We start from the raw sequence: 11,036 nt of genomic DNA, 5'->3' as shown, positions 1-11,036 counted from the left end.
TTATGAGACCAATCATCTACCACTATGAAGGTCCTGGGAAGGAAGGAGGCTGAAGGACACAACTTCCCAGTGTAGGCATCTCAATGACCCAACAAAATAGCCCAACATCCTGGACAAATAAATATTTCGGGATGGTCAGAACTATGATATGACTGTGAGTAGCAAGTGTGTCAATGATGTACATTATGAAACCTAAGCCATAGGTTCTTTATTCCACAGTATGAAAGTAGAAAGACTAATAAACTATTAAAAAAAAAAAAGAAAGTAGAAAAACTTACATCACAATAAAAAATAAAAACACAAAATAAAATAAAATAAAACAATAATAACATAAAATAAAATAATTAAAAACAAAGAGAAGATATGTCAATTTATGGCCAGATCCACGATGCCCTAGACTTCATGGACCTACAGATTATCTATGCTACAGAAATAGCCAATAATGTTGCATATGGGCCTCCACTGCAGGAATCATGAAATGATCTTTTCCCACTGAACCTGAGATAAGGGGATACCATGAGGTCAAAGAAGAAAATGGAAGTATTTGTTGTTCTATTGAAAATAGTGCGTTAGGCATCATCGAAATGGCCCTTTGGTTACATTAAAATTGCCACTTCAAAATGCCATCTGCCCAGTTCACGTATTATACTTGCCAGAGAATGGCTATTTGACCTTTCCTAAAGTCACATAATTTCCCTGGGCTTCTAATTCCTGTCCTGTAAAATGAATACCTAGACTAGATAACCTCCAAATCTGTTCCCATTCTGACAGTTTGTAATTCCGACTTTGTTTTTTCCCCACATTTAATTATCCTAAGCCTCTACCTGTATTAATGACCAATTGCCTTAGGCAGCAGAAATCTACCCCCAGGCCCTGAAGGCACATGGTGGGATTTGTGGCCCAAACAGCACAGTTCAGTTGAAATGCCCCCATGGGCCCATCTGGTCAGTCTTTGTCTCCCCCCTCAATCCCACCCCAGGGCAAACGTGTGCTAGATATAAAGCTGCAAAACAATGATGGCTGCTCTGAAACTTAATATTCGCCTTGCACACTGTGGTTTCATTTCCTGCCCGGAAACAGAGCTCAGTGCTGCAGATAAGGCCTAAGATGACAAATGTTTCTAAGACAGGTTCTGCGTTCAGCATGGTTTCCTTTGCTGGGACATACTGGTAAATACTACAGAACTTTCGTTTGTGAGGTCGGGCAGAAAGCACAATTTGGATGAACCTCACCTTGAATTTCCAACTTACGGATAAAGTGAGTGTGCAGCATACCCTGGAGTTTTGGCATTAGGTGAGCCCCGCCCCCCTCCCCCCTCCCTTGCCAGGGGTTCCCAACCTCATGGAATTCACTGGGTAGGAAGAGTACAGTCCTTCAAGGGGTCCAGCCAGGAGGCAACAGGCAACTAAGCGTCCCTCCAGGAGGACCAGAGCCACCCCAGGCAGAGCCCGCCCCCAGCTCAGCACCACTGGGGTACAGCCTTCCACTGGAGCAGAGAGCTATGTCTATATACTTGTAAAAGTGTATAAGACAGTGTTTAAAAGCATGAGTTATAAAGTCAGAGATCCAGGTTCAAGTTCTATCTCTGCCCCTTAAGACCTCTGTGACTTGAGCTATCCAAGCCTCAGCTTCCTCATCCATCAAATGATACTAATGGAACCTAATAATAAGGGCCATTGTGATAATTATTAAGACTATGAATGTAAAGCAGTAAGATGTAGCAGCTAGCACAGAGCTCTGCTGAGTCATACTTGAGCTTGAGGCAGAAGGAAAAGTCAACACTACTGAACTTGTCTTGATTTAAAATCTTGATAGTTTATTCATCATGAATTTCTTGCATTTTTAATTTTAAAAATATTGCATTCATATATTATTATCTTGATTATCAGAGGGTTTTTTTTGCCATCCCTTAAATCTTGCACATGCCTGCAAATTCAGCCAACGTTCATTGCTATCATTTTATGATGACTGCACAACACAGGTTAGCACTGAATTATCTAATGTCTTGTATTAGTCATTGTCCCAAGTCCTTATGTGCTGTTTTTTCAACTAATTGGTCTCCTTCTTAAGGGCAGAAATTATGACATATGTCTTTTATCCCTAAAACTGCCGAGTATGTAAGAGATTCAAGTAAGGACATGTCTAGCAATTGCTTGTAGCCTATGGTAGACAAATCACCGCTCTGTTGTTCTCCAATCATATCACGTGCTTGAAGCCTTTGTCCCTTGATCCTTGAGGACTGGGACATCTGGCAGTGTCCTATGCAATGTCTGGTGCAAAGATGGAGGGACAAAACCAAAGAACAGGTGGGGACCTTTGAGTTTATCTAATCTCATCTATTCACTTTCCAAAGAAATTATCTGATGCCCAAAGAGGTTGAATGACGTGACCAAACCAATCAGTGATAGCACTGGGATGAGAATTCCATTCTCCTAGGCTTTCTCCACCCCAGTACTTTGTTAATTTTCTTTTATCTCCCCATTCCTTACAGCATCAAGCACAGAGCTCTGCATGTAGAAAAAATTCAATAAATGATGTGGGTTATTGATTTCTGGGACTTGAGTAATCTTTGCTTAAAGGGGCAGTATGGAGTCATTGACTGGGAAAGCGTATGTGTATTTATTTCCCAGCGATCCCTCTCTCCTGGCTCAGTGCAGCAAGGTGGCTAAGAGAATACTGCATTCAGAGTTACGCAGCTCTGAGTCAAGTCCTGGCTACACTACTTCCTAGCTATGTGACTTTGGATGAAATCAAGTTTCATAACTTAATTTTCCTCATTCAAAACACGAACATAATTATGGTACTTACTGTATTGAGTTGTGGAATATTACACAAAATGAAAACATGTAAAAGATATGGCAGATTGCCTAATATAGTAAATGCTCAATTACTATTAGCAGTTATCACTATTCTAAAAATAAGCCTTAAGAGTTAAGTGGGTTATAAGGACAGATGGATAGAGTTATAGTTATGGTTTGTGTAATAAACCACATTTTTAGGGGCACCTGGGTGGCTCAGTCAGTTAAGCATCCAATTTCGGCTCAGCTCATGATCTCACGGTCCCTGAGTTCGAGCCCCATGTCAGGCTCTGTGCTGACAGCGCAGAGCCTGGAGCCTGCTTTGGATTCTGTGTCTCCCTCTCTGTCCCTCCCCCATTCATGCTCTGCCTCTCTCTGTCTCTCAAAAAAATGAATAAATGTTAAAAAAATTTAAAAAATATATAAACCCACATTTTTATATTACGGTGGATAGAGGTGCCTGTGTGGCTTGGTTGGTTAAGCATCCAGCTCTTGACTTTGACTCAGGTCATGGTCTCATAGTTCATGAGCTCAAGTCCCACAGGATCTGCACTGACAGCACAGAGCCTCCTTGGGAGTCTCTCTACCTGCCCCTCCTTCTCTCATGTGCTCTGTTTCTCTCTCTTGCAAAATAAATAAATTTAAAAAAATTTTATATTATGATGGATAAGAATTGGGAATGGGAAGGCTAAATTATCATTTGAATACTTATGATTATGCTATTATCTATCTCATGAAGCCTCATAAATAACTCTAATACCCACAGGATTCTGTGGGGTTTCAGTTCCATATAACCACAACAGTGACTCCACCCTCTCCTGAAACTTTACAGATTTCTAAAAGCACCAAGAGCCCAGACCAGTACACTACAAACAGGTATCTATCGTAGACTCAAGCATACCTAACTACAAGGTCATTTTTAGTTCCATTTCAGAAGAAAATACAGTACACTAGCAAGGATGCCCCATCAATTAGCAGAAGCCCAAATATAGTAATACGCTCCATGACTTGAAATGGCCACCAGCACAAGCCTGGTGCCATGAGCAATGGGTAGACTGACCCAGGGAAACCAGTTGCACGACTGAGTTCCCACAATACCCCACGTACGTTCAGTCTCTTTTCCCCTCAGCACAAGGCAAGACTCTGAGCCCAACAACTTCAGGGGACTAGACGACGTGAGGTAGAAGTCTGTGTGAAAAGCAGTTGTTTCAGTACTTAGGACTTGGGGAAAGAAAAAGACTTAGAGATGCCAAATATCCAAAGACTATAGTAGTTTGCATCTTAACAGCATCTTTATTCCAAAATCCTCACACTGCTTCAGCTTGTCTGGCATGAACATCCCAGGGAAGCAACTAAGGGTTCATTGAAGTCACAAAACTTTAAAGAACACAACATTCAAGGTGCCTGGGTGGCTCAGTCGGTGAAGCATCCAACTTTGGCTCAGGTCATGATCTCCCAGACTATGAGTTCAAGCCTGACATCAGGCTCTGTGCTGACAGTTTGGTGCCAGGAGCCTGCTTTGGATTCTGTGTCTCTCTTTCTCTGCCACTCCCTTGCTCTCTCTCCCATTCTCTCTCTCAAGAATAAATAAAATTTTTTAATTAAAAAAGCACTACAAAGATTCCTTAGATAAATTAACAGCATAATATCAATGCTAATTTCTTGGTTTTGACAAATGCACCACAACTACGTATCAGTTGAGTACTTATGATAAATAGGTATTTATCTTTGCAATGTTTCTGTAAATCTAAAATCTAAAATCATTCCAGTGTTTATTCAAAACTTTATTTTTGAAATAGCAAAATAATAATAACAGTAATTCAAGATTTCTTTGCTGAGGAGCCTTTGTTGGATGGTCAGGAAGGTTAGAGATTATTATTCTCTCTCCCAAGTGAAAAGTCTATTTTTTTTAATTGTTTGGAATTCAACAATGTATTTTATTTTATTTTGTTTTGTTTTTAATTTATAATCGACTATTGTCAAACTGGTTTCCATATAACACCCAGTGCTTTTCCCCACAAGTGCCCCCCTCCATGACCGTCACCCCATTCCCCCTCCCCCTCCCCCTCCAGTCCTCGGTTCATTTTCAGTATTCAATAGTCTCTCATGATTTGTGTCCCTCTCTCTCCCCAACTCTCTATTTAAAAGACAAAATCTCCAGCTTTTTACCAGAAATCAGCCAAAGATGGCGGCTAACTCCTTTCCCCCTCCATGTTGGGAATAAAGGACAAAATGGATGTCCAACACTTGAGACGGGTCTGGAGCTGGGGAGTGGGCATTTATTTCCCTTTGCTCCTTCTTAGGACATCCTCACAGGCAGTGCCTGCCGGCCCCTCAAGGAACATGTTCCCTCGGGTGGAAGGAAGGCTCCTCTGTCTTGGCAAGCAGGCCTCCCCACATTGCTGGCCTCTTGAGGACCCAACAGACGGCTTAGCACCCGAACATCAAGCTGTAGTCTCTCCCTCATCACATTTCTAGAGAGCAGCTTGCGCTCTGCTGGGCTCCTGTCGAGCCCTTTGGGAGCACCTCAGTCCTTGCAATACTTTCTAAAGAACAGTCCACCCATCACTCGGTGGGGATAGGGAAACAGAACATTTTATCACTCACTTAGTGAATTATTTGTTGCTCAGAGTGAGAAGGGAAAGAGTGACCCAAGAGTTGAGGTTTAGGGGCCCAGTCCCTGCCCCGCAGAATGTCACCATGCTACACCACAGAGAGTCTCATTTCTAGAGCAACCCTCGCTCCCCTTGTCTTGACTCAACTTGAAGGATACCCATGTTGGCTCCCGGTCTCTTGCTCCCAGGAAACTCTTAAATTAACTAGACCTTGCTTTGTGTGACAGTGGAGAGCCCCTCCGTTCTCCCTGGCATTGTCTGGTCTTACAGATAGAGAGGACTGGTGACTGTCCCAAGCTTTTATGTTCCACCCCCATAGGTTGTACATTTCTTAAATAATCTCTATTCCAAATACTCTGTCTCATTAACCTAGCAACCATTCAAGTGTCCCAGAAATTTTAAATGTTTCAGTATGTATTCTCTCTCAGACAGCCTCATCTACCTAGAAGTGGCCACAAGTTCTTGCCAGTCCATGGTCTTCCTTCAGTACCCAGCAGTCAGGGGACTATTGATAATGTGGCCACTATTAAGGACATTTCTCTTGCTTTGTAGCCACTTAGCCTCCGAACCCCTTCGAAGTTTGGGGAGTCCCTCTCCCTGCGAGGCAGAGCTGGTCTGTGGAGGTGAGCAATGATAGATATTTGCTTACTAATCTCCCACCAGCAGGAGGGATGACCTGGAACTAAGCTTCACCACTAATATACATCTAGTCCAGACTGTAAATTGGAAACAAATCATACGAAAAAGCAGGGGTCTCACGGAATCCCTTCTGGCAATGCAGACAGCTCCACCCAGTGTACTGACGTGCCAGTGGCAACAGACCCATGGGCAGTTCCCAGCATTTACTGGTGGTGTCACATGGGGACAAGCATCGGCGCTCAGCAGGAGCAACTCTGGGTCTTCACCACACCAGCTCTCCAGCACGATCTGGATGTTTCCCCTGGCGGAACAGCCCCTGAGTCTGGCCCATTGACCTCCCTGGAATTTCTAGGAGCCAAGGCCCATTTCACAAGTCAGCAACCTGTGCAGTCACCCAGGGGCCCAGGCTCAGCACGGACTGTGCTTGGTTTAATGCTCTGCTGTCCATCTTCCAGTTCTCGAAATTTTGACCCAAAGGCCTCATCTTTTCATTTGGTGCAGGGCCTCGCAAGCAATGTAGCCAGTCCTGCTGTGAGCTAGCCAACAACCTTTCTCTCAGGGCGCTGCCCTTTGGTGGCCTGCAAAGCCTGTGAAGCACATGGAGAATGTTTTGAAATGCACCAAACGTAATAACCAATAATACTGAAATACAGTCAGAAAAATTTTAAAACAAATCTATGATAACATCATATGTGTGGTTTTTTTATTAGTACATTAAATAAATCTAGTGCTAATCTAGTGATAGTGTCTAATAAACCACTCTGACCCAGAAGTAGTAATGAGCATAAACAACACTTTGACATGTCTGGAACAACTGAAACTGACTCAAAAATATCTATGATTTTAGGGGACACCTGGGTAGTTCAGTCGGTTGAATGGCCAACTTCAGACCAGGTCATGATCTCTTGCTTGTGGGTTTGAGCCCCACGTTGGGCTCTGTGTAGACGTCTCAGAGCCTGGAGCCTGCTTCAGATTCTGTGTCTCCCTCTCTGTCTGTCTTTCCCCCAGTCACAGTCTGTCTGTCTGTCTCTCTCTTTCTCTTAAAAATAAACATTTAAAAATGCTTTTTAAGGGGCACCTGGGTGGCTCAGTCGGTTAAGCGTCCAACTTCGGCTCAGGTCATGATCTCATGGTTCATGGGTTCAAGCCCCACGTTGGGCTCTGTGCTGACAGCTCAGAGCCTGGGGTCTGTCTTCGGATTCTGTGTCTCCCTCTCTCTCTCTGACCCTCCCCTGTTCATACTGTCTCTCTCTCTCTCAAAAAAATAAATAAATACATAAATAAATAAAACACTAAAAATGTTTTTTTTTTAATTTATGATTTTGGGGACACCTGGGTGGCTCAGTTCATTGAGCGTCCAACTTTGGCTCAGGTCATGATTTTGTATTCGTGGGTTCGAGCCCCATGTCAGGCTCTGAGCTGACAGCTCAGAGCCTGGGGCCTGCTTCAGATTCAACGTCTCCCTCTCTCTCTCTCTACCCCTCCCTTGCTTGCACTCTGTCTCTCAAAAACTAAAATAAAATGTTAAAAAAAGTTTATTATTTGAATATATATATATATATATATATATATATATATATATACACACACACACACCTATGACCAGTAATAAATTCACAGATACCTGTGTTCAAAACTTAAGGAAATGCTAAATTCAGTAAAAGCCTAACCCAAAAAAGTGATTCATCCAAGTCACAGAACCCCTTAATCTTAATTAAAATTTAATTTTAACTTAATTTTTAAAAGGAATTAATACTTCATTTAAATAAATTCTTTTTTCACCTCACCTCAATCAGCGAAAGTCATTATTTTGGTGCTTACAACAGAGAAGCTTGTAGATTATAGGGTCCCATGTGATGCAGGCTCTCAGACCAGCCCTGCGTATGCCAGGATTCCCTGCCAAAAAAACAAGCAAATACAATAGTCAGAGTGGCTCCAGAGAAGTCAAAGATGTACCCAGCACAGCCCTGCCCTCAGCCTAGGATCTCCGAGGAGAAAGTGTCAATGAGGACACCCCGGGACACTGTCTAGAAACCCAGTGACCAGCTCCATGTGTGTGGTATAAACCAAGTGATCTTGGTTGAGCAAGTGGAGATCTCTTCAAGCTGGGAGATAACTATCAGTAACAGTTCCACAGCATGAGAAGAGAGATAAGATCACAGCTGGGCGGTTGTCACTCCAAGACCCACAGCAAGCTAACAGAACGTTGAGTCCCTTTCCTTCATCTCCCAAATCCTAACCCAGGATTCTCTGTTCGAGCCTAGATCACCTGTATTTCAACAGGAGTTTGTTTGGTTCAGATCTCAAAAGAAATATCCAAACATGCCTGCCCACATACTGCTTCCTTGTTCCCCCTCCACTCTTCCTTTTAGGAAGGGGCATTCAAAAGCCCTTTGAGGCAGGGTGCCTGGGTGGCTCAGATGGTGAAGCGTCTGACGTCAGCTCAGGTCATATCACGGTCCATGAGTTTGAGCCCCGCATCGGGCTCTGGGCTGACGACTCAGAGCCTGGAGCCTGCTTCAGATTCTGTGTCTCCCTCTCTCTCTCTGCCCCTCCCCTGTTCATGCTCTGTCTGTCTCTCTGTCTCTCTCTCTCTGTCTCTCTCTCTCTCTCTCTCTCGCAAGAATAAATAAAACATTAAAAAAAATTGGAGGCAAAGGGAATATCTACCTTTTAGACACCCTTGAGAAAGAAGTGTGTTTGTTTAACAAAAGTAGAAAACAGATCATTTGCAGATATCTTGAACTTTTTTGTTATCCCCACTTTATAGATGAGAAAACTGAGGCTCAGAGAGGTTGTGACTCGCCCAAAGTCACTCAGGTTTCTTGCCTCTTAGCCCAGTGTCCTCTCTTCTGCCCACACCTCTCTCACGAGCAGATCACAAAAAAAGGGGGGGGGTGTCTCTGAAAGGGAAGTACATTCATGCAGATCATCGAACAACCAAGATACCCACACTCCAAATTCTGGAGGGCAGGTGTCAGCGAAGAGAGAAGCTCCTAACAGAACACAGATCCCGAGTCCTCTGGCCCCCGGATAGGCTTTGATTTGAGCCCCCACCGCAGGACAGAATTCATTTGGCTGGTGACCAGCACACGGAGCCCTTCCCAGTCCTCCCTGGGAGCTACGCTCTTAACAACAACAACAGCAGGAAAAGGGCTTCACGAACATAAAAATAAACAAACTTTCTATTTTTAGCAGGGCTGCAGCTGTGAGAGCTTCATTATTTGCATTTTAGCTGCAGCATTCTGAGGGAAGAGAGGCGAGGGTGGAGGAGTGGGGGACGGGGACAACTGGGGGCAGTTGCACTGGGAGCCAAATTTTCCATTGCCTAGCCCAGTGACACACAGGCCACAGAAACCAATGTCCAGCCTGGAAGTCTCTGGAGTCTGCATGTCTGGAAACACTGGAGAGGGTCAACCAGGAAGCCGGCCCGTGATTGGGCTCTTTTCTGGCCATATATAGAAATAAATAATCCTTTACCCACATGGGTTTCCAGAGCCACAGAAAACTGTTGCCTAGTGACTCTATCAGAGAGGCGTGGAAGCTGAGTTGTAAGTAGAGACCTTTTTCGTCTTAACTCAGGCTCTCGTCGGAACCTGTGTAATCTCACAGGAGCTCAGATCTAGCACGGTCCAGGCTTAACCACTGTGTCCAGAATTCTCGATGAGCCTGCAGCGTTTCCTCCCGCCCAGCACTCCTTGACAGCTGGCAGCACGGGAACCTGACAAAGGACAAGCCTCAGGGGGAAGGTGGGGGAACGAGAGTAGCTGTGGTTCCTCCTTTCTGTTTCCCTGAAACGGGATTGGATGTTGTGAGAAGGAAGTTAGTTCTAAGTTTGCCTCAAAGGTCCTTTACTTATTATAAATGTCACAGAGGCTTTAGGAGAAGGGTACACTTGATCTGATTTCAGAAGAAAGTCTCTTTGCCCATGCTAATCCCTTTAGCCAGGCCATACCTTGACCCCTTGTCCCCTTTAATTATGTTCTTTTTCCTCTCTTGTGTCCCTTTTTGTGCATAGTTCCAGCTATATTTTGAGCCCTTCGTGACAAGATAGAGTTGCAGACCCCAAAGCCATCCTAAGGAAGGAAAGAACCCAACGCTTATGGCCCTTAACAAAGAGGGAAATTCTCGAGAAAGGGCGCCATGCTTGTCGGTGACTGGGGAGCACCTCCACAGCCTCCCGGATGTGGGTTTATGGCCGAGGGGCTTCCTTCACTGGGAACAGGGAACAAATAAACAGGTAATTTCATTAGTGTGGGCAGGCTCTATAAGTCTGCTGGGAATACAGAGGATCCACTTCCTCCTCAGTCTTGGAGAGTCAAGATGTTTTCAGAGGTGACAGTGGCTGAGCTGGGACTCTGGCAGGTGGAGATTGCATAGGGGTAAGGATCTCTCTTCCAAGGCTACTCATCTAAAGGTAGCTCTCAAAAAATATGGAAGACATAGAGCAAGAACCACAACAATAGTTGCTTTCTATCTTCCAATAACATTATCTTGTTATCCAATGTTACTGAGCAAAGCAATTGTCCAATCATAAAAAAGAGTGTCATAATCTATTTGAACATGGATTTCCACTGCCAACACTGTAAGCCCTACAACCTGGAGTTGAAAGAGATCATATGGACACTACATCTCCCTCTCTCTCCCTCTGCCCCTTCCTGATCACACTCTCTTTTTGTCTCTCAAAAATTAATAAAATGTTTTTAAAAAATTTTTTTTAACTTAGCACTTCATTATAAGCAATTTTCTAAGATCTGCTCATCATTTCATGGGGCAGTTTCACAGTAGATTGTAAATTCCTTAAGGGTCATTTCATAGTGCCTACCTAGCACAATACATTCTCCATAAACAATTGCCTATGGCTGACTGGCTGAAATTCCACTAAGCTGTGTTTATCGGTTAGAGCACAGCTTAATACGTGTTATATGTCATCTCTTCCTGTCCTTCTCAAACTAGGGAGGTTTGAGGGGACCACATCCCTGGA

The sequence above is a fragment of the Suricata suricatta genome, chromosome 3, assembly GCF_006229205.1.
Source record: "Suricata suricatta isolate VVHF042 chromosome 3, meerkat_22Aug2017_6uvM2_HiC, whole genome shotgun sequence".
Taxonomy (NCBI): Eukaryota; Metazoa; Chordata; class Mammalia; order Carnivora; family Herpestidae; genus Suricata; species Suricata suricatta.
The sequence above is the reverse complement of the archived record's forward strand: the minus strand, read 5'-3'. Positions refer to the sequence as shown.